This window comes from Pantherophis guttatus, chromosome 1 (assembly GCF_059756535.1).
Source record: "Pantherophis guttatus breed Tessera chromosome 1, ASM5975653v1, whole genome shotgun sequence".
Lineage (NCBI taxonomy): Eukaryota > Metazoa > Chordata > Lepidosauria > Squamata > Colubridae > Pantherophis > Pantherophis guttatus.
In genome coordinates, this window is record NC_142063.1 from 292,016,805 (window position 1) to 292,041,683 (window position 24,879).

The 24,879-nt window shown below is 38.8% G+C and overlaps 1 protein-coding gene across 1 annotated transcript in view; it reads right to left on the bottom strand.

Annotated features, from left to right (window-relative positions):
• The window catches only part of ALK (ALK receptor tyrosine kinase), a 641,419-nt gene that overhangs the window by 518,972 nt on the left and 97,568 nt on the right, over positions 1-24,879 (bottom strand). The gene's annotated exons all lie outside the window — the stretch shown is intronic.

Below are 24,879 nucleotides of genomic sequence, written 5' to 3' on the forward strand. Positions count from 1 at the left end.
TGGGCTGGAAAACCAAGTGTGAATCTAGACAGAAAAATTATGAGATGAAAAGAATTAGCAGCCTTCTCAAGAACATGTGCAAACTACAGAAATACCACTCTTTCAAGCACCACACCTGTCCCTAAAAGGGATATTTGCAAATGTGTGATAGCTGATATAATTCTCTAGTCCTAGTAAGAATAGTTTTAGAGTTGGGAGAACCACTGCCTCCTTGAAAGACAATGGCAGTATTCCAGTTACATCTATTATGGTCCTATGAGCTTCATTTGACAGGAGCCCTTTTCTACGGGAGCACCTGGCCTTTGGAATATCATTCCCTACAAAGTTAGAGTGCTCCTACGCTGCTGGCCTTTTGGAAGGCTCTTAAAACTTGCTTTTGATATCTAGTCTAAGAGTTTCATGAAAATGTGGAGTCCATTGAATGGTTCCAGTGTGCTGAAATTTAGAATGCCCTCTCCCATGTGTTTTAGTATTTTAACTGTTTGAATTGAATTTTTAATGCCTTTGTTAATTTTTTTTTAATATTTGTGTGTGTTTTTTTACTGTGTATTCTACCCAGAGTCACAGTGTGAGATAGGCAGCTATAAAACAATCTTGAGATCACATCAAAATGGTTTGATTGAATCCATTCCCATCCTTATGCTGCTGATTCTGTACTTTTCTCTAGGGTTGGTTAATTTCCTGGTGCTCTCCCCACACCAAAACAAACATTCTCCTAGACTAGACTAACACATTTTTGGATGATTAGGCTAACCACCTGTTTGGTTCTTTATGACTTGGAGTTCCAGAAAAAAAATCCTTTTTCACATACCCAGCCAGACACAAATTGTATATCTCCTTCCCAAACATCTTACCAAGAAAGTGGCAGCAAGTAGAACAAGAATGAAGGAAGCATCATTTTAGATCACCTTTCTGCCATCAATGATCATGCCTGAACGGTAAGTTACATCAGAGAAGTAATAGTAGCTCCTGAAAATAGTGTGGGTTTTGCCCCCAAGATGATTAGCATTATAATAGTCTTTCCAGGCATTCCTTTAAAGGGGAGAATACTTCCTTCCCTGCTGTAGCTTCAGAGATTTTCCTTATTTCCTTCCCTTTAAGTTCCATTACGGTATTGACACTACCAATAATTAAGGTCAGTATATTTGATAGGAAATGAGAGTTTGACAATATTAGAAGGTTAGAGAGGGCTTGGAGGAGACAATCTGTGTTTAAAGTCTGTCAGAAATAAGCCAATGATTTCTCAGTGTTTGAAAACTAGCCAGGTAATTTTCTGAACTAATCCAAAAGTGGCAGAAAGAAGTCCTGCACCTGCATTTTTAAGCAAATGTTCAGCTGCTCTTTTTAAAAATCAGTTGATGTCTGCAAAGTAAAAGCATTATTATTGTTCCCCAAAGTATATGGTATAGAATGAATTCCTTATTTGCAGTATTCAGTAGAATTAACACATTTGTTGACAAATAAAACTCCTGATTCAGTTTGTTAGGGGAAAAAAAAAGAAATATGTAGTCAACACCGGAGTTATATAGCAGTTAAATCTTCAAAATCAGCTTTGGAACATAAGGTAGTAATCCTAGCACCTGTTTGCAATACCTTAAAGTAGCTGCATCTTTTCCTGAGCTCATATAGCAATTGGGTCAAGTAGTTATGCAATCCTTAGAAAAAGCTCATTGCTTTTGTATGTGCACCAAAAGACATGAAATTCTTCTGAAGCTGCACATTGCAGAGGAAGAGTAGCCTAGAGTGTTCAATAATCATTCAAGAAAGTTTTTCATACATCACTGTTGCTGATTGGTTCATACATCATACTAAAATAGAATGTGGTTTGCTTGTTGTTGTTGTTTGTTTATTTTGGGGTGGGGGTTGTGCCTTCAAGTAAGTGTTGACTGCTGACAACTGCCTGGACAAGTCTCTGCAGTTTTCTTGGCATGTTTTTTTCAAAAATGATTTACCATTGTCTCCTTTCTAGGGCTGAGAGAGAGTGACTGGCCCAAGGTCACCCAGCTAGCTTTGGGTGACACTAGAACTCATGATCTCCCACTTTCTAGCTTGATGACTTAACCACTGCACCAAAGTGGCTGTTAAGCATAGCTTAAATTTAGCTGTTGTGATTTATAGGCTATTGATTGTAATGTAACATAAATGGATGATCCAGCCAACTGTAGTTGTTCAATGAATCAGATTATAACAAGATGCTGATTTATATAGGACAGTATAAATTTTGCATGCAAAAGATTTAAATGATTATTTCTACCATCTTCAGTTAGGGTTCATGACAATTCCTGTTTTGAAATGTAAGGGACTGACCAGTCAATTTTTAGATAAGTTTTATGGGTTGATGTTTCAATATTAGTCAGTTGCCTATGCAAGCAAGTTAGAAACCATTTGGGAAATTTTCTTTGCTGCTACTTCTGAGCTCAGGCCAAACAGAGAGCATGAGATCAGTTTAATAAACAGCAAAAAACAGTATTAAATACAAACAGAAGTACTATGTGTAGGTGAGAGGAATAACATTATTTATTGTGTTTGGGCTTTCTTGAATAATTTAATTTAATGAAAGAAATGTAAATAAGCTTTTAAAAGATTATTTTTCAACAATGTAGACTATAAACTGCTATGTATATATTATCTTAATTCTGACAGGAGTTCCATTAATGGCACAGAGGCATCTCACAAGGGGGAAAAAAAGAGAGAAAAAAATCCTTGGTGAAATTAGACTGAATTAAATAGAAATAATAGCAAATACATATGTGCACATCTAAATGTGTAATACAGCAAAAATAGTAAAAAAAAATACTAATGTAGTTCATATTTCAAGAGAAAAAGAGTTATGGAACACGAGAGAATATTATAGATGCATTCAAATTACTGCCACAAGGAACAATGCTAAAAAGCATTGAGTCCAAATGATGAGAGGGAGGGGGGGAGGGAGGGAGGGAGAGAGAGGGGAGGGAGACAAAATACCTCCAACATTCACTACTAACGGTATTCTGACTGCCTCCTAGGAATCTTCCTACCCACTATCCAAATACCATTTTTTTGTTTTTATAGAAAAAAATATGTCTAGTTCCCAGCAAATCTGTGAAGACTGGACTTTCCGAGCTTGGTTGTTTGTTTGCAGACATTTCATTACCCAATGTTCACAATGTCACTGATGATGTTACTGATGATGACTCTGGGGGATGGGGGGGAAATCCACCAGGGTCAGAGCCGAGCCCGGCACAGGGTAATGATTTGGGAGGTGTTGGTCGAGGGACTGGGAAAGGGATGGGGGACGATACCTATGAGGTCTGTACCATCAGCACGGTAGATGGGAGGGGCAGATATGGCGGGAGCAGGGGACCATATCATGTGTTGGGGGCTCGCACTCACTGTTTAAGAGCAATTGCTTGCCCCGGTCCCCATGGCTCCTCTCGGAGACTAGGTGGCTCAGACACTCAGGATCTGGGCCTTCGGCTGATGTTATGCAATGCCAGGTCCGTGGTTAATAAGGCACCCCTCATTCACGATCTTATACAAGAGGGAGGAGCGGACCTGGCGGGTATTACAGAGACCTGGTTGGGCCCGGAGGGCGGCGTCCCTCTGGTTGAAATGTGCCCACCAGGCTTCAGAGCATTCCATCAGCCGAGGGCCCAGGGGAGGGGCGGGGGGGTGGCGGTTATTATTAACGAGGATCTGGATCCGAGGGAGACCACTGTGCCTCAGATAGTCGGATGTGAGTCCCTCCTTGTGAGGTGGGGCCGTGGGGTTCAGATGGGCTTGTTGCTTACGTACCTGGCTCCCTGCCGCGTGGCAACAGCCCTACCTGAGCTACTCGACGTGATAGCCACGGTGGCAGTAGATACACCCAGGCTTTTAGTCATGGGTGATTTCAACTTGCCATCCGTCGGTGAAACGTCTGAGGTGGCTCGGGAGTTCATGGCTTCCATGACGGCCATGGACCTGACCCAGTTAGTTCATGGCCCTACTCACAGGGGAGGTCACACTCTGGATTTGATTTTTGTCTCTGGCCAGTGGTTGAGTGGTCTTGTTATAGGGGATATAGACATGGAACCCTTGTCATGGACTGACCACTCACTCCTTCGCCTAGATCTTCGAACCGCGACCCCTCGCCGCAGGGAGGCGGACCCAACTAGATGGATCCGCCCCAGGTGCCTGATGGATCCTGATAGGTTCCAGACGGAGCTTGGGCCATTTCCTGAGGATCTAGCACATGACTCGGCTGAGGACCTGGTAGCTGCCTGGGATCGGGCGGCTGGTGGGGCCTTGGACCGAGTTGTGCCTTTGCGGCCTCTGACCCGATGCCGATCCTGGGCGGCTCCTTGGTTTACTGAGGAGCTGAGGGAAATGAAGCGCCGGAAAAGACGCCTGGAGAGCGGTTGGAGGGCCAGTCTCGCTGAATCTGATTGAACACTGGTAAGGTCGCATATTAAGGCCTACCTAGTGGCGATAAAGACGGCAAAGTCTAACTACTTTTCCGCCTCTATTGCGTCATCAGGGAATCGTCCGACCGCCCTGTTTAGGGTGACCCGCGCCCTGCTCCATCTGGGAGTGCGGGAGGATCCCTTAGAAGGCAGGGCGGAGGATTTCGGACAATACCTGTATGACAAAATCGCTCAGATCCGGGGGGATTTGGACTCTGACTGGGTAGATCAGGGCAGGGTGACGAGGAACAGTCTTGAGAATGTTATCTGGGAGGAGTTTGATGCTGTGACTCCCGACGATGTGGACAGGATTTTGGGGAGACTTAGTGCGGCCACATGTTTACTGGACCCGTGTCCCTCCTGGTTGGTACTGGCTTCCCGAGAGGTTACACGAGGCTGGCTCCAGGGCGTCATTAATGCTTCGTTGAGTGAGGGTCACTTCCCCGCTGCCCTGAAAGAGGCGGTGGTGAGGCCTCTCCTCAAGAAGCCGTCCCTGGACCCAGCAATATTGGCTAACTATCGTCCTGTCTCCAACCTTCGCTTCATTGCGAAGGTTGTTGAGAGTGTGGTCGCGCAACAGTTTCCACAATTCCTGGAGGAAACATCGTATCTAGATCTGTTCCAGTCGGGTTTCAGGTCTGGGCACAGCACGGAAACGGCATTGGTCGCGTTGGTGGATGATCTCTGGAGGGCTCGGGACAGGGGTTATTCCTCTGTTCTGGTCCTATTAGATCTCTCAGCGGCTTTTGATACCATCGACCATGGTATCATGCTGCACCGGCTGGAAGAGTTGGGGGTGGGAGGCACTGTGTTGCGGTGGTTCTCCTCCTTTCTCTCTGACCGGTCGCAGTTTGTGTTGGCAGGGGGGCAGAGGTCGACCTCGAGGCCTCTCATTTGTGGAGTGCCGCAGGGATCGGTCCTCTCGCCCCTTCTGTTCAACATTTATGTGAAGCCGCTGGGCGAGATCATCCGTGGCTTTGGGGTGAGATACCACCAGTACGCTGATGACACCCAGCTGTACATTTCCACCCCAGGCCACCCCAACGATGCCCTTGAAGTGATGTCCCAGTGCCTGGAGGCTGTGCGGATCTGGATGGGGAGGAACAGGCTCAGGCTCAACCCTTCCAAGACTGAGTGGCTGTGGCTCCCGGCATCCCGATATAGTCAGTTGACTCCATCACTGACTATTGGGGGCGAGTCTTTGGCCCCCACTGAAAGGGCTCGCAATCTGGGAGTCCTCCTGGATAGGCAGCTGTCTTTGGAGGAACATCTGACGGCTGTTATCAGGGGGACCTTTTATCAGGTTCGCCTGATTCGCCAGTTGCGGCCCTTTCTTGATCGGGATTCCTTGTGCACAGTCACTCACGCCCTCGTCACCTCTCGCCTTGACTACTGTAACGCTCTCTACATGGGGCTCCCCTTGAAGAGCACCCGGAGGCTCCAGCTGGTCCAGAATGCAGCAGTGCGGGTAGTGATGGGAGCAACATGGCGCTCCCATGTAACACCGCTCCTGCGCGAGCTGCACTGGCTCCTGGTGGTCTTCCGGGTGCGCTTCAAGGTGTTGGTTAAAGCGCTCCATGGCATAGGGCCTAGCTATCTCCGAGACCGTCTGCTGCTACCGATGACCTCCCATCGACCCGTGCGCTCCCACAGAGAGGGCCTCCTCAGGGTGCCATCAGCCAAACAATGTAGGCTGGTGGCCCCCAGGGGGAGGGCCTTCTCTGTGGGGGCTCCCACCCTCTGGAATCAGTTGCCCCCGGAGATAAGAAGAATCCAGGACCTCAATGCCTTCCATCGTTCCCTGAAAACCTATCTTTTTCAACAAGCCGGGTTGCCTTAAGAAGAAATTTTTAAAATTTTTAAATTCTTTTAATTAGTTTGTGATTCTTAACTTTCGGGCCAAAATTTATATATATTTTTAAATGTTTTAATATTTGTATTCTATGTTTTTTATCTTGGCTGTACACCGCCCTGAGTCCTCAGGGAGAAGGGCGGTATATAAATTGGAAATTAAATTAAATTAAATTAAATTAAATTACCTAGGTGGGTAATGAAATGTCTTCAAGCAAACACCTAAACTCAGAAAGCACTAAGAATCTCCCCTTTTTTCTTGAGCTGAACTGCTGAACAGCACCTACATATCTTATTCTAGGAGGGAGGGAGGGAGAGAGAGAGAGATGACACTCTTAGATTTGTAGGTAGGTTCTAAGCCTTATGATGGGATTCAAATAATAATATTTAATAAATTCTATTATTTCAAACTTGTTATACAATGCCCATTCTTCAATTAAAAGCTAGTCAGGTGATTTTGGACCCATTAATAGTACAACTCATCTCACTGGGTTGTTGTGAGAAAAATAAGGGAAGAAGGAGTATTAAATATGTTCACTGCCTTGAATTATTTCTTAAAACTATAATGGTGAGATTAAAATACATAAATAAATAAGATTATTGAAATAGTGATAACATGAAGAGCACCTTACATTTATAATAAATCATGTAGTAAAAATAGGAAATAGTCAACACAAAAATCATACTGAAATAATCAAGAAAAAAACAGTTTGATTTCAGTGCAAAAGCCTAGAAAGAAGAAAAGTCCATTGCTGAGTGCTTGAAACATATCAGGGAAGCCCCAGACTATCTTCTCAAGGAAAATTGCAAAGCCAGAAAGCCATTATTGAAAATTCCATCTCTTTACCACTCACATTCTATCTCGGAAGCTGGCATCTTTTTGCAAAAAGCATCACAGAAGAAAGACCATCATACTTATAGCCCATAAATCCTTTCTACTATCATGTTATGAAGGTTTTTTAAAGTAAAAATCAGTAGTGGTCTGATGTTTGAGTTGGACCTTAAAATCTTTTACTTAAATGAACATTTAAATGCAAGGGCTGGGGATCCCCCCAAAAAAACAAACACACAACTCCTGTGGTTTAATACAGAAACAAGATGGGATGAATCAATGGATAAACATGGAAAAGGGCTCACAGCCTAGAAAGAGATGGAGACCCCTGAAAATCAAAAGCAGAAGTACAAATTAAGTGAGTATTAAAGAATAAAATGCCCCCTTAGGCAAGGCTTTCCTACTGCCTTTATTTTCTTTAATACATAATATCATCTTTGAATCATTATTAAAGCACTGTACTGCCAGCTTCTATGATATTCAGTTTTATCTGCCACACAATCTCCAGAGATATTAAACTCACATCAACCCACATCCAAAACCATCCACTTTCTAGATGTTTTTATGATTATGATTACTTATTAATAATTTGCCCATTTGGGGGTATATTAATTAGTACATAATACTACCTGTTTATAACATTAAATAAATAGGATTCATCTGGTGTATTAATTTAAGAAAGAAAGAAACATCTCCCACCCTAAGTCTCATCATATATCGTATCACAGAGAAAGAAAGCTGATTACCCTCCAGAAATTTTGGACTGTATTTCTCATAAAAGCCCAGCTGCCATGCTTAATTATTTGGAATTATAGAAGCTATATCCAAAAATCTGACCAACACTAGGTTGCCCCTTCTGATATATAGGGTAACTCCTATTTGATGTTAAGCTAGTTCTGCCCAGGAAATAATACCAGCTGCAATCTGACTTTTCAAATTTTCTTAGTTTATAAAATATAATCACACAACTGAAGACACATTGGAGATCATTTAGGGAAGGCCAAAATATGTGCTTATTATTCTGAAGAACCTTAATAAAAACAAGAAGCAAATAAGAAATGTGGAAAAAAATAATGGTTCAGAAGAGGAAAGAGATAAGAATCCAGGTTGTCCCTGTATTAGATTATAGTATGCACCTTATAAGAAAGACAGGAATAGATGAAGAATTAATATCCAAATTGGAGGCTATCAATTAAAGATGTGTTAACACTACTTTGTTAACTCAAAGGTTGGAAAATTTGGAGGGGGGCTGTGTCTTTGAGTTTAAGCAACTTTTTTGACTAGTCTCTGCAGTTTTCTTAGCAAGAATTGCAGGAGATTTGTGCCATTGCTTTCTTCCAATGGCCCAAGGTCACCCATCTGGCTTTCTGCCTAAGACATGACTAAAACTCATAGACTCCCAGTTTCTATCCTGGTACCTTAATCACTATATCAAACTGTTTCTCAGAAGAGCTTATTATTAAGGTAAAAATAAAAAGAGAAACTGATCATGAAAGATAAGGACATTTCAATAACAAAGATCAGAATATTTAAAGCAATATTTTTTCTTGTGCATGGCACTGGAACCTAACTCCAGAGAAACACATTTGAACTACAGATTTGGAAATGATTACTAGGTGTCTTATGGACAACAAAAAGGAAATAATCAGTCCTAGATCAAACAAAGATAGATATGCTTTTTCCTCAACAATGAATGAGGAATCAAGTTAGAATGGATGCCCTGAATTCTATGGTCTGCTGTACAAGAAAGCATTTCTAGCTATTATAAAATACTATATACTCTCTTTCTTAGGCAAATATTCATTTTTGTGGTTCTTTCAAATCTCATTATTTTATAATTAGACCTTGATGTCTACCGTATTTGTGATTCTAATACAATGCTTTGTTCTCTAAAATCCTTTCATGTACAAGGTGAAATTAAAGTTTGAGCATCAGAAGCTGGTAAGTTTTAAGCTGGGTGTTTTAAACTCAACATTTCCAAAGTAAAGTAATTTCTTCATAATAATTTTAGGATTTGCCTGTTTGATAAATCAAGCAGTAATTAAAGTTCATTTTCAAAGGATTTTCTTTCTTAAAATAGAATGTAGTAGGGTTAGCGTACTGTGTACCCGAGTGAAGTTTGCTAACTCCACAGTATTTGCATAACACCATCTCTGCTTAACAATGGATAATTTTTTTTATAATTATGAAACTATGGTAATATCCAAATATTCATCAAAACTGAATAATTTGACATTCAGTTGCCCTTTCTTTATCATCCCAATCTTCAAATAGAAGATGGTGAATGTAAACTGGGGTTTCTTCTCCTTATTCACTTCAATCTCAATAATTTGATACCAATATCCCATCTGAGGGGATGTGGGTATCCAAAAATATTGATTTCTGATTCAGTGCTTAAATAGGATTGAACATAACACTGCCCATGCTGGAATCAGGAATTAAAATATTGATAAAATATTATCTGAATTAGTTTGGAACTTGTTGACAATTAAAAGTGAAAGAAGTCAAGTTACAAGGTGTGGAATTAACCTTCTCAAGTAAATCCAGTGGTAAGACCCTACTGATAGAATTTGGAGCAATATTTGTTTTCTTCCCATGTTTCTATAAACTGCACTAATTTGCCTTTTAGAACTAATTTGTGAACCGGAAACTAATTCTCACAAAATATGTACAACAGATGCTTGTGATTTATGAATCTCAAACCAGATTGGAGTGCTTCATAGATATTTTAGGTATATCCAAATCAAATGAAGTGTTAGTTCTGAGAGGTAGTTGGATAAGAAGCGTAACCTGGAATATTAGCTCAATCTTTATTGTAAGGTTTCATTAGCCAAATCTTGTAAGACCGAAAGTATTCTTCTCTCCTTTTTTTTACTCTTTAGAAAACTAGAGAGGATCCCTTCTGAAACATTTCCCATCCCATTCCCTCTTCTTTGAGCTGAGATATCATTTACCGGTACATCTTGCCCCATGGCAGCTTTGCCTTTTATCTCCAGTGGGCATTTCCACATACCATTATAGGAAGTTCTACTGGAACAATTTTAATAATATAAGCAGTCCTCAAACTTCATTAATAACCCAGAAGAGAAAAACAGAGACATAGGAAATATACACACAAACTGATATGTATCTTTCTAAACTGGAAAATTCCAGGATGACAGAAGGGAGGCCAGTAGTATTTTTGTAAAGTGAGTGAATGATTTCCAGGGTTCCTTATCAGAGTTCTAAAGATGATGAAATAATATAGTGTGGAACTGTATCAGTGTTAAATGTCCTTTATTCATCTGATCCTGGAGAAATTTAAAAATGAAACAATTTTGAAGGTGTCTATGAGATCAGAAAAGGAATTGTCCTGGTTGTTTGGTTAGAAAACATTGGATATTCAGGTCTTTGAATGATGAAGTGATCATTTTGGTAGACAAGTGGATGGTAGGAATGTAGATTTCCCTAAATTGAATGAAGAATGTGGGAAGATTTTGCAAGATCTCTTATGGACAAGTTTCATAAATAGGAGCTAAATGGGTCTTAGATTTAATGGATTTGCAATCGGCTGAGAAAGAGGACCTAAAGGGTGCTTGTAAATGCTTCTTCATTATCCTAGAGGGAAATATTGAGTGGGATTCCCTAGGTTTATTCAACATAATAATTAAAGTTGGTTAATTAATGGAACATTAGTAAACAAATTTGCAATGATAGAGAATTGCAATTTTAGAGAACAAAAATCACAATTTAAAATTATTTTTAAAAGCCTGAACTTTCTAAAAGATGATATGTAAAGTCTTACATCTGAGTGGTAACCTATGAGAATGATTCTGTAGATGTATACATTGAACAGTGGTATGAACAAGTGATTTATAAGATTATTTCATTTTTTTTCTTAATTTTCAGAAAACCTTTATTAAAATTTAAAATATTAAAATACTAATAGAAACACATCTGTAACGAAAATACATCCATGATAGTTGTACAATTCAATGTCGGTCTAACAGTATACAAATCTTAACCCTATAAGAGTTCTATAACTCTATAAGATTGTTTCAAGCCCCTATGGATTCTAAATCTTTATGCATCCACCATCTTTTGCACTTTCTAATAGTTTGGTTCCACTTGCAAATAGGACAACACATTTGGGGTTCTGTCTACTTTACATGTATCCAAAGGAGAGAAGAAGAACTGAAAAGTTCAGAAAGAAGAGTCAAAGAGGAAAGAGATAAGAATCCAGGTTGTCCCTGCCTCACCATAAGAGGCAGTCATTAAGTTTAACTGAAGCCTTTGATTAACTCTATAAGGAGTTTTGTAGCCATTTGAGTAGCATTTAGGTCATTCTAATTAGCATTGTAATAGATGCTAATAATAGTTCCATTAGAGAGAGAATCAATCTCTGAACAATAGAGCTGTTAGATGTTTATGAGATTCTCAGTCATCCAGGTCATAGTTGTCTCAAAAGTGCTTTCCAAAAGGCAACTGGACTTACTTTGTTTTTTCCTTGAAGATGTTTCAGTTTTCATCCAAGAAGTTTCTTCAGTTACAACTGAATGGTGGGGAATGAAAGGATTTATATTCTTTGCAGTCATCTGGTCATAAGCACTTGGTTGAAGGTTGGTTGTTGGCTCTCTGAGAGTTGTTGAGGCCACTTTGGGTTTATCTGTACCTTTAGGATCACCTGAATCAGAGTGCAAAGGAGTGTGGAATCTTCTTGCAATTGCTAAAAGGACTGTTTTGTACACAGGAGGTGTAGTATCCCTTCCCCCACTGTTGAGAAAGGACTGATCAATTTTAATGTAGATGGCCTCTTTTACCCCTCTTTCAAGCCAGTGGTCTTCTCTGTACAGAATGTGGACTTTGCTGTCTTAAAAAGAGTGATCTTCTTTGTCTTTCAAATGCAGATGGACTGCTGAATCTTGTCCTTATGGGTTTGTTGTCCTATGTTGTGCCATGTGTTTGTGAAGTGTTTGTTTTGTTTTTCCAATGTACAGATCTAGATCTGCACATGTCTCAGTGCATTGTACTGCACATATCACATTGCTCAGTTTGTGTCTGGGTGTTTTATCCTTGGGGTGGACAAGCTTCTGCCTTAGTGTATTTTGGGGTTTAAAATGTGCATGCATGTTGTGTTGAAAAATCCTCCTGAGCTTGTCAGATATTCCTGCAATGAATGGAATAACAATGTTGCTTCATTTGTTGTTCTCTTTTTTGTCTGTTATGGAACAGCTGGGTCACTTTTCTTTCTTCTTTTTTTTTCTTTCTTTCTTTCTTTCTTTCTTTCTTTCTTTCTTTCTTTCTTTCTTTCTTTCTTTTTCTTTTTTTATTTCATGAAGGCCCATTTGGGATAGCCACAAGTTCTGATGGCTTCCTTGATGTGTTTTAGTTCTTTTTATTTTTCCTCTTTGCTGGTAGGCAAAACTTCAGACCAGTGGTGTAGGGTTCTAATCACTCCCATTTTGTGCTCCAGTGGGTGGTGAGAATCAAAATGTATACAGCTGTTAGATAATAAAGTAATTTATTGCTTTGTAGGCTGACACAGGAGGGGAAAGAGACGTATAGATTCATTTGCATAAAATTTACCTGAAATCTGCTTGTTTAGTTATCAGACTGGAAACATTAATCTTTCAAAAAACAAATACCTTTTTACCCTTATTATGTTAAGCATAGAAAAAAATTAGAACAGTTCATGAGAAAAACCTGCTACATTTGGACTGATCAATTCTAAAAACTTACAAGTTTTCCTAAAATTACAAGAAGCTGAGAAAAAACTGAAGTCTGTGTGAAATTTAGTATACATTATCCCATAATGTATTGTTTCTATTTTTTTTAAAAAAAATCACTCAATTCTATCAGACAGAATAAAAGCCTCTTACTTTCCCCCTAATAATTAGCAAAAATAATTAAGATATATTAAGATATCACATCTAAGATTGCCAAAACTGAGGTTAAGATTTTAAATCAGTCTACGATGATACAGTTATTTTCTAAATCATTGAATCTAAGCTTGAATTGTATTGTAGAAAATAGTATTAATAATGCTCATAATCTCAGAGCATGCAAGCCCCAGAACCACATCAAAGTAGTGCTTCATACATCAGACAAGCCAGATGAAGACGGTCTCTCCCATAAAAAATATGATGAGATGTAATTTACAGAAACCCATATACTGAACTGGTCATTGCTAGAGTTAATGAAAAGTTGGAGTTTCTGAACATCTGGTGACAAATGGGCTAAAGGATTCAGGATTCTTTGCTGAGCAACCAGGGCCAGCAAAAAGAAAGAAAATTTGTTTGCCCATCACAAATATAGGTAGACCGCAAAATAAAGAAATGATGATCTTATTCTAAATCAATTCCAGCAAGAAATAGATAAGAACTATAGTGAAAGAAAGTAATGAGAGTAACAATTGTAATAGGTGCATTGAGAGCAATTCAGAAATACATGGGAGCACCACTTGATCACCATTGGCAATGACAAAATCACCATCAGTCAATGGCAAAAGTCTCTTTACATGGAACAGTTTGCATTCTTTAACAGTAACAATGATTTTAACAACATCAAACAACATCTGCCTATTCCAGATCATTGGAAAGGAGTTGATAAGTGGACAAAAAGTGCCAAAACATCTGGCTGGCTGGCTGTGTGACCAACCTTTCTATTCACATAGAAAGAGGCTGACTCGAGGTGGGCTTCACATAGTTTAATAACCGGTTCACCCCAACACCGAAAATGGGAGCTCACTTTGCGTGTGCGCACCTTCCGCACATGTGCACAGCCTTCTGCGCAGGCACTTTGCTTGTGCGTGTTTGCACGCATTCACACGGCTTTAAAAATGCAGCTAAATAGGACAGCATAGCGCCATGGTGGGTCAGAACTACCAGTTCGTTGGAACCAGTACGAATCGGCTGAATACCACCCCTGGCTGAATGAGTGGATTTTGGATCTTTACCAAGGGCCCTTTTTAAGTAGAAGTATTCCACTGTAATATTCCCATTAGTTTTATCTTTCTCATCAATGGGTAAGCTCTTCATTTGGATGTAGAGAGAGTATTTTATGGACAAAAGGTATAACTTAATTATTTTTCTTAACTGAAACTATTAAAAAATGGACATTTGGCAGGTCAAAGAATAAAACTTTTATTTTTAAAGCAATTTTTATTAAGAATTATATATGAAAAGAACAAAAGCCAATATAGATTATGAATAATACAAACAGAAAAATACAAAAGAAAAACTAATATAATTAGCAGAGATGACTAAATTAACTGCTCTTATCAAAGAAAAGAACATCCAGCTTTGTTTCTGCTTGGAAACTGCTTTTGGATTTTATGCTTGAGATGGGAAAAATGAAACTTTGGGTTTTTCTGATTAGGTAAGATTGTTGCTGTAGAAATGGCTAGCCCATATTAATTATCTAAAAGTAAAAAGTTGGGTCTATAATATTACAGCAATAGCAATAGCACTTAGACTTATATACCATTTCACAGTGCTTTACAGCCCTCTCTAAGCGGTTTACAGAGTCAGCATATTGCCCCCAACAATCTGGGTCCTCATTTTACCAATCACAGAAGGATGAAAGGCTGAGTCAACCTTGAGCCTGGTGAGATTTGATCTGCCAAACTGCTGGCAGCCAGTGATCAGCAGAAGTAGCTTGCAGTATTGCATTCTAACCACTGCACTACCATGGCTCAGTTATTATCTTATTCTCCTACACTAGTAGTAAAGAGCCGAGGTGGCGCAGTGGTTAGAGTGCAGCACTGCAGGCTACTTCAGCTGACTGCTAGCTGTAGTTCGGCAGTTTGATTCTCACTGGCTCCAGGTTGACTCAGACTTCTATCCTTCCGAGGTGGGTAAAATGCGGACCCAGATTATGCTGACCCTGTAAACCGCTTAGAGAGGGCTGTAAAAGCACTATGAAGTGGTATATAAGACTAGGTGCTATTACTAATCTACTACACTAAAAGGAATCACAAGTCAATGCTTTTCTTATTATTTTCCTGTGTACCCTACACTTTTTTCTTTCCCCTTTTCTCTCCCTCATTTTCCCACAACTTTCATTTTCATTTATATTTTATACTTTGAAAAGTTTAATAAAATTCTAATTTTAAAAAAGAAAAATACAAAATTAAAAAGTGTGAAGAAAAAAAGAAAGAATGAGAAAAAGAAAGAAAAAGTAACTTCCCCCTTTATCCCAACAAGTAAAGACAATTTTAATAGCTTATCACCAAAACAATATTTCTCCAAAGCTCATCTCTGAAATAAAAACAAGAAACCAAAAACCAAATGCTTTTAACAAACCTTTTTAGTACTGTACACACTTATAACTGAGAGGAAGGATTTGAAATAATGAATCTGATCAAAACCTTCAAATAAAATGTACAGTGATATTGTTTTCAGTTATAAGTGTGTTATCACACTAATAAAAACTATTTTATATTTAACAATCATAGTTTAGATAAAAATTAAGTTTGATCTAAAAGTTTTGCTCTTTTTCTTAAGTAATTAATATTTGATAAAAATTACAAGGGGAGGAAAGTAGAGAGGTACAATGTGGATGCTGCTTTCATTTCTCTTTGTTGTCTTCATGTCCTAATTAACATTGTGATCAGAAAGCCTAGATATTCATATGGTTCACAATTGGAAGAATTGTTTAACAATGTTCTTGTCTCCATGAGATTTATAGTGGTACTGTATATACCTGAAATTCTTGCCTTACAACGCAAAAAGTGCTCATAAAAATGCATTTATATTTTAAGATAAACCTGCTATGATGGGTGATTCATACCTTTTTTTTCCTATTTGTTCAGTAGCAAAAAAAACCACCTTGTTGAAACAGTAAATTTTAAATACTTTTGGTTTAGGCACTTGGACTGAGAATTCTTTATATTTACGATTCAAAGATTTAATGCCCTTCATTCTGTTAACAGACACATATCATACATTCCTTGTCAAGCTTGCTTCATCCATATGGAAATGCAAGAACAAGAACTGTATATACTTAACAGTAGCAGATTTACATCGGGCCAAAGAGAAAAGCTTTGTATGAAAAGCATACAGCCATGATGGCACGCCTACCAGAAGTGGCACCCAGAGCCATCTCTCCGGGCACGCTAGTCATTGCCCGTTGCTCTTCTGGGTTCCAGGGCACACATACATGCCAGCCATGTGTCTTCATGTGTGCAGGAGCACCAGAAACCGGAAGACTAGGCACGCCGGAAACCAGAAGTTCAGCTCTTCCAGTTTCCAGCACTCCTGCATGGGTGTGCCAGAGAGCTGCTTTTCTGGTTTCCGGCATCCCCCGTGCCCGCATGCGCTCCTGTTTTGGCACTTGGTGCCGAAAAAGTTCGCCAACACTGCTATACAGGGAAGCAGAGCAAAGGAAACAAGAGAACATTTGAAACCCAATCGTTTCAAACTGGTTCATAACATAGGAAGAATTTATTTTGGTCCCTGTATCTTCATGTCCCTACTTTTACAGTAATAAAGCTGCAGTCAAGTACAGTATTCCTTTAAAAAAAATGTATGCTTCGATTTGTTTCTCCTAGTTTACGTAGTGGTCATTAATATGTAGGTCTCCATGCAGTTGAGGGCTAATGTACTCAACAAACTATTTCAATTGTTCCATCTTTTGTATCACCCTTGCTCTACAACCACCCTACACATCCCAGTGTCAAAGGCCTTAGTTGGGTTCACAGCAATCAGTCATTAAGTGGCCATCCTTTCAATCACACATCTACTCATACATAATTTAGAACTTCCAATTTAGGATCACATCTCACCATTTTCGGTTTTTGTAATAGATAATGTACTTCAGAGGGTAACAATGCTGGGTTTATTTACTTATTTATTTGGTTTGAAGATTCAAAGTCTAGCAGTAAATATCACACATAATCTGTGTTTTCTATGGTAGAGGAAGAGTTGGGAAGGCCCAACTCAATAGCTGAAAGGCCATAAAAAAGTATTAAAATGGTCCACTCCAAATTCCCAGATGACAGAAATGACCAGTTATCATTAATAACTAGTTCAAAAACTCCACATTACTGATCCTCAATAAGATAGTGATTTATTTTTTTAGCATTTCTTCTTTTGAGTGAGAGAATGAGATCAGTGTTTTGTTTTTTAAGTAAACTTTGCTGGAACTTTTTTCTAGCAGTTACATGCTCCATATCTTTTTTCTAATTTTATCTGCTTGGCATGCTACCAAATGTGGTTTGCTAATGACTATGGAAAAGCCATCATGGGATCAGAAACACATGTTGTATCACTCTGTAAGTGCATACATCAAATTCTCAGGCAAACATAACAAGCTAGCGTGTTTACCACTTAAACATGACATAATGATAAATGTAAAAAACAGCTTTCTTTCTTTTCTTTTTTTTTACAATATGTAGATATTCGAAAATCCTGTTTGAATATGTTAAATTGAGAAGTCTTCTAGTTGAAGGCACTGTCTAAATGATGATTCAGATCTTTTGTGAATGATGTTCTATAAGATCTTAAATAATTAATATATATTTACACATGGAAGCCTGTACTATTTTAAAACAAATTTTAAAACAAAAAGTCACACAGTGCTACCTGAGATATATCAGCTGACCCATGAAGGAAATTGAGAGCTGAGAAAATGCATAAAATACCCAGTAATGCTAACTTTGCTAGCCAAAAAAAACCCTCTAATATGCACAGCTTTTAATGAGGTGATAAAGGCCAGCTGCTCACATCCATCTCAGAGAGCTTTTCACAGTGCTCAACTCCCTGCACCAGCATTGTCCATGTATGGAACTAAATTTGCATTATATATTGTCTGTAAAAAAAATCCCCAAACACCAAAAAAGCCATTGAATCTCTGAAGCGCTTCAGAGCCACCTGATTCAATCCATTACTTCAAAGCAAGTCTCTGCTTCACTTTGCAAACTTGCTTTAATGGGGTAATTTGATTGAAGCTTCATCAAGTCAACTTACCCAATTCAAAGCTTCGCACAGCCCTATTAAAAAAGAATTTCAACATCATTAGGAGCTTTGCTACTTAAATAAAAAATTGAATTAAGTCAGTCTTTACAGATTGACATTTCACCTCTATCTTAGATAGATGGTTATTGTGGGAGGAAAAATATTTTCCACATTAACTGTTTGAGTTTTCCTCTATCCAGTTTTTTCTCTTTCTTTCAATTCTTCAGTGGGTGAATATATACATCCATTGTGACCACAATCATTTTTTTCTTCCTATGCTGTGGATTATAGCATTGGAAAAGGGCAGGAAGGAGTACATAATATATTAAGCTACTGAATAGCTAAACGTCTATGGAGATTGAGTCATTGAGGTCATGGTTGTCCCTAAGGTGCATTTTCAAGAGGCAACTGGACTTTCTGTTTTTTCTTTGAAGGCATTTCACTTCTCATCCAAGAAGCTTCTTCAGGTCAGAGCTCAGAAGCTTTTTCAGGTCAGAGCTCAGACCTTTGGAATAAACAACTGAATATATTCCTTTCCTATCTTTTAGCTTTGGTCTTTGTGTCATCCGTAAATTAGATCAACAACTGAGCAAATGTTCCTTCACTTGCTTCCACGGCAATGAACACAATGTGATCATTTTTTCTTTAAGACCCTCAGAAGACTTTAAAATGAAGATAAATTGGGATTTATGTGGTAGTGTCTTGTCTGTAGATTCACAGGAAGTGATTCAACACAAAAGACACCCAAAGTCCAGCCTTTGAATTTTCCCTTTCATTTCAACATAAGCAAAATGAGAAGCATTTCTGTTAATAATGCAGATTCTTAATGTAAAATAGCAATACCTGAGGCATTTGTCTCTGCTAAAATATCCTTTCTCGCACTTTCCTGTAATAATTCTCATAAGCAGTGGCAAAACATCAGAGACTTCATTTATGCATGCCTGATCAAATAGCACTAGGTAAACTATTTCTTTACTGGTAAAATAAAACTTCTAATTAAATTTATCTTTCTAACTGTGTAGCTATATTTATAGCCATTCTACTTAGAGTTAACTAAGGGCATTAATTATGCCAGATGACAACCTCTCTCAGGTTGACAGGACATGGCAGGATCCACTTCAAGGCCCAAGTAATATACATTTGATGTGCCTTTATATATTCTAGATAATTCTTCTGGTGTCATAAACCAATGGTACATCATTTTATAAAGATTCTCTTTAAGAGTATAGTGTAAATTTAAATCCTTTCAACCACATATTTTCTCATTGTTCCATCCGTATATTATACATTTTTTAGCCCACTTTATCATACATTATTTTATTTCTTTCAAAGTTTAATAAAGGTTTATACATTTTAGCAATCACATATTCACTATTTGTACACAATTCTGTTTCAAAGTCAGTCTTAGAGTATTCAAGATCATATTTTTGTCTACTTTGAAACTTTCCGATAACTGTAAATAGAAAAAACAAAACCACTGACAATCTATGACCCTTCACCATCAGTTTGTTCTGATTTTATTTTATATTCCCCTTAAAGAATTCTAGTATCACAGTATGTTAACCATTTCTGTTTTTCTATAAAATGCTTCTTATGCTGAGTGCCACAAAAGTGTTTGGAGGCAAAACTTGGATTTGTATCTATCCCATATTCTCAATATGGTATGTCTAACTTAGTGACTTTTCAAATCTGCATTGACTTTGATTTTATTGTACTACAAATATCGATGCTACCCAAATCTCAGGTCATGTTCTTCTAACTCTAAAATTTTTCTATTTCTCGGCAACACTCGCTCATTCATCCAAACCAAACCAAACAGCAAGCTGCAAAATACAATTTCAAATCAGGTAAACCCAATCCTCCTCTTTCCTTTGCTTCTTGTAATACCTGATATTTACTTTGTAGCTTTTTCCCTTGCCATACAAATCTAAAATTTATTATTTTGCTACTGTTTAAATGGCATATCAGTTATGAAAATTGGTATTGTCTGAAACAATTGTGTTTGTGTGTGTGTGTGTGTGTGAAAATTCCATATACTCCGATACAAATGGGTAAAGATATAAATCCTGAAGTGAACAGATAAAAATCAACATCATTTTTCTTTCAAAGATGAAGCCAAGAATATGCCTCTAATACCGTTAGAGGTAGCCCAGACAAGAAGCATAACTATGAGTACTAATGTTATGTTTATTTACTGATTTACTGTATCTATCAGTAAAAGCCTCCAAATAGGACTCAACTGTTAATTCTTTCTTTTCTTTCTTCTTTTTAAATTCTTTTTCTTGGCTTCTACTCCAAGAAAAATAGCAGGAGATACACATGATTCTATTGACCCATGAGTAAAAGAAAATGCTATTGCCATAAGTCTTTCTACTAAATCCCCCTATCATCCTAATTACTACACCAACATGATTCTTCCTTTCCTTAAAATCTAACTCTGATCACATTCCTATATGCTATTAGGCACATGACAAGCAAGCTACCCTTGTGGCTGCAATTACTTTACCTCTATTCTTCTCCCATGTTTCATATTTTTGTTTTCCATTATTATAGCTACACAGCCTGTCTACAACTAATGAAATTGTCTTGCTCCACATGACCTTTCTGAACCAAGTCTTAAAAGCATCATTATTTCGCATTATTTTGTACAATGCTCTATGGTTGAACAATCTTTAATTAATAATAAAAAATAATACAAAACCATTTCTGATATGTTCAAATCATTCCCTCATATCCTTCTGCAAAAGCATATTAAACAGTGAGTCTTTTGTGATGATGTAAAAAGAAGAATTCTGTTATTACTTTTAGCAGGTGAATTAGGCTGAAAGGCTTATGCGATTTTTCAATATATGTGGCCTTTTTCTGCTTAGAATCAAAGCATTAATCAAAGTACTCTGCTGTGATAACTATGGTAAGAATCCTTCAAATAATTAACCTCCCTCCCCAAAGTTAATCACTGTTCCTCCATTCAGTCATGTGACATATTGTCCATACATTTTAGTAGAATTTACTATCGTTCACATATTTTACTAGAATTATTGTCATCTATTTTATTTTAAAAAATTATCCAAAAAGTTTTCCCTATTATTACTGGACTAACCATCAATCATATTTAATTATGAGATGCATACAAAATTAGTTGATCCATGAAAGATCATTCTGAACAATTCCTACATGGTCTGTTATGTCCTGACTATGCCAATCCTCCTTCATATTGTTTTATTCCATGTCAAGTTAAACCCAAGAATGACATGGAACAATTCAGCTAGAATTCAGTTCTTTGTTTACACATAACAGACAAAATCTTGCCAGACTATACCCTTACTTCCCACAATCTAATAAATATATCCTGGGAGATTCTAGGGAGGGTGTTGGCAACCCGCAGCTCCTGAGACACATGTGGCTCTTTGACCCCTCTCCTGTGGCTCCCTGCCAACCTGGTCGTGCAACCTGCTCTCCACCCAAGACACTGGCCAAACCCGGCCCTGACCAATTCCAACCTCTCTAACATGAGGACTGGTAGGTGGTAATGGGATCTGGGAGAAGGGTACAATGGAAAGGGGGACAGGTCCACAGCTGAGGAGCGAACATGAGCTGAAGTGGCAGCTTCACCAAATATGACCCTCCTCCTTCTCCTCACGCAACTCCCTGGCCAGCTGTTGTGGGACCAGGAGGACGTGCACGAGTGGGGATATCTTTCTCAAGGGAGTGGCTGGGTTCGGCCAAAGCACAGCGAAGGAGTGCAGAGCGGGTGGGTTGACCGGCTGACAGATGACATCTTTGGCAAGGATGCTCTGGCTTTCTCTGAGTCTGATCCCTGGGGTGGGCATGTGAGGTTCGGTAGGGCCAGCCCCCTTTTCCTGCTGCCCTGAGCTTCTTTACTTCTCCAGCTGAGCAGTGCTGTCAGTGGCGTTGATTGAAAAGCATCCTCTGGGCAGTAAAAGTCCCCTGTGCAAGATTTAAAGCTGCCTAGAGGATGCTTTTCAATCAAGCCACCAGTGGCACCAGTCCACATTCTTGAGCTGGGTATTCCCACTCATGTGCACTCTCCCGGGCCCGCAAGAGCCAGCCAGGGGGTCGCATGGGAAGGAGGGTCATCTTTGGTGAAGCCGCCACCGTGGCTCATGCTCGCTCCTCAGCCAGCCCGGACTTCAGAAAAGTTGCCAAGAAGAAAGAAAAGGAGTAGCGAAGAGCACCAAGGAGAGCTTGCCGGGTTGGCCCAGCCTTGGCTTTCCGAGAGAGAGAAGAGACAGTGAGACAGAGAGAGGGAGGGATGAGGAAATGATGGAGGGAAAGAATGAAAGAGAGGAAAAAGAGAGAGAAACAAATGAGAGAGAGAAAGAGAGAAGGGGAGAGAGAGAGGGAGAGGGAAATGAGAGAGAGCTGGAGGGAGAGAATGAGAGAGAGAGAAGGGAGAGAGAAAGAGAGAGAGGGAGGGAGGGAGGAGAGAGAGAGAGAGAGAGACCCATTTCCCACAGAAAACACCGAGAGCCATAAAACCTGGGTAGGCATGACTGGGGGGAGGTCATGTGACTGGGTAGGAGTGACATTGAGTTAGCCACACCCACCCAGGTTTTATGGCTCCTGGTGTTTTCTTTTCTGTCGGAAATGGGTCCAAATGGCTCTTTGAGTGTTTAAGGTTGCAGACTCCTGTTCTAGGGAGTGGCTATCTGAATTCTCTTTCTCTGTCTCCTACCCATCTCTGAACTGTGAAACCTGTTGTTTTCCTGCCCCCCCCCCAAATGTGTTTCTTCCTTCCTGGGAAATTGCTGTCTCACTGTAGTACTTTGCATCTGCTCCCCCCCCCCTTATGAAAACCATGTCTCACATTTAAGGGAGTGATCTGGCAATTTTTAGAGAGTAAGTCTTCAAAATGGGAAATGTTCCACACATAACATTCTGGACAAAAGAGGTCTATTTCAGAGCAGTTCTATCCTCACAACACCATACATCATATGTTTCAGAGAAATTATTTCTCTGAATAATTGATTCAGTGATACAGTGATACAGAAGTGATACAGAATGTTCTGGAGTTCTCAGGAACAATTCATTCCCAGACAAATAATTCTGAGCATTATATTAATTATAATTGCCTGTTCCTTCTGCATTTCATTTCTCTTTAACCTCTCTGTCTTTTTATCCCCACTGGTTGTAAAATAAATTTGATGGAATAGATTACAGTCCCTCCAAATCTTATGTTATAATAACTTAGTAAGTCTTCAGGGTGCCACAAAGTACTCTGACAATATATTAACTGTGTGAATTTTTAACCTGTATTGTTTACTATCAGTCTGTTGTTGGTCCAGTGCAATTTAAAGTTGGGAAGTTGGGAAGGATGGTACAGACCTCAGGCAAAAGAAGAAATTTATCTATCTTCAAATATGTATTGAGCAAAAATAAAGTTGTGCTTTACTTATTCTTCTGAATTATAGTTTATTCGTTGATTTCTTACAACTTTTTCTAATTTCTATAACATTTCTAACTATGCTCAAGTCTCTATTTCTCAATTATTCCATCATTACCTGCTCTACTTTTCTCCTACTTTATATTTCTACACTTATTAGTGATTAAAACTGTTCCCATTTGTTTGTGTTAAAGTCGCAGGTGGATTTTATTGGATTAAAAAGTTAAGACGGCAATTGAGATAGTGCAATTAAACCAGCCACTGCAACTGTTCTCCTTATTGCTCTTCCCTTCTCCTTGGATTTTGAATACTTTCTTTTTTTTCCTGTACTCTTTTTCTTCTTTTTTTTCTTCTTCTTCAGATACAACTCTGCCACCAAGATGATTGCTGAATGTCTTTTCCTGAGACAACCACATGCCTCTATTTTTAAGGGCTTGCTCATCTGCCACTAATGCCTATCTTCAGCTTCATCCAGACCTTTTAAAAAGACCTGAATGTGACATAGATGCAAGAGAGAAAGTTCTAGGTGGTTCTGCCTCCATAGCCATCCTCTCACATAAGGAGATGGTAAGTAATGTGTTCCTATACAGTGAACAATATTAAATGAATCACAATATTCTTTCTGATTTCTTGTACAAGTTATTAGTTTCCTGTATCTCCAACTCTCTCTTGTATTTGTATATCTGCTTTTGTATCTCTCCACAGAACAAAACTGCCACTTATGTGTCATACAGATCTCAATATTTCATTAAAGAGGAAAGAATATTTCATATTTTCTCCTTACTAACATCAAATAGATGCATATTCATACCAAAGCAGATACAAAGCTTGAACATATGAAATTATTTAGGACTCAAAAGAAATGATTATAATTATATGGCAGCACAAATTTAGGTCTACATACCAAAGGGAAAGGATGGATAAAATAATGGACTGTAGATAGTGAGAGAGAAAACTGAAATATTTCACAGATAAGAAAAAACAAAGAGAGGTTCTAACAGTAACAGAGTTGGAAGGGACCTTGAAGGTCATCTAGTCCAACCTCCTGCTCAGGCAGGAGACCTGTACTAGGGATTCGAACCGCCAAACTGCCGACCTTTCTGATCGACAAGCTCAGTTTCTTAGCTGCTGAGCCACCTACTCAGGCATAAATCTTGACTATTAATCTTAACGATTTATTTGTGCTCCACAAACCATACACTTTGCCTAAAATAAATTCAGTTTTAACATAAATTAGGCTTCACCATCTCACAATCCCTAAAAAAGTGATTTTACTCAGAGAAACTTGAGTAGGAAGAAATCCGCCTCTCCCATCCCATTGGCTTCCTGTATGCCAGTATTTCTCAATCTTAATCTTTAAAATGCATGGATTTCAGTTCTCAGAATTCCCCAGTCAACATGAGAGTTGAATGCTACACATTGTTAAGTTACTGA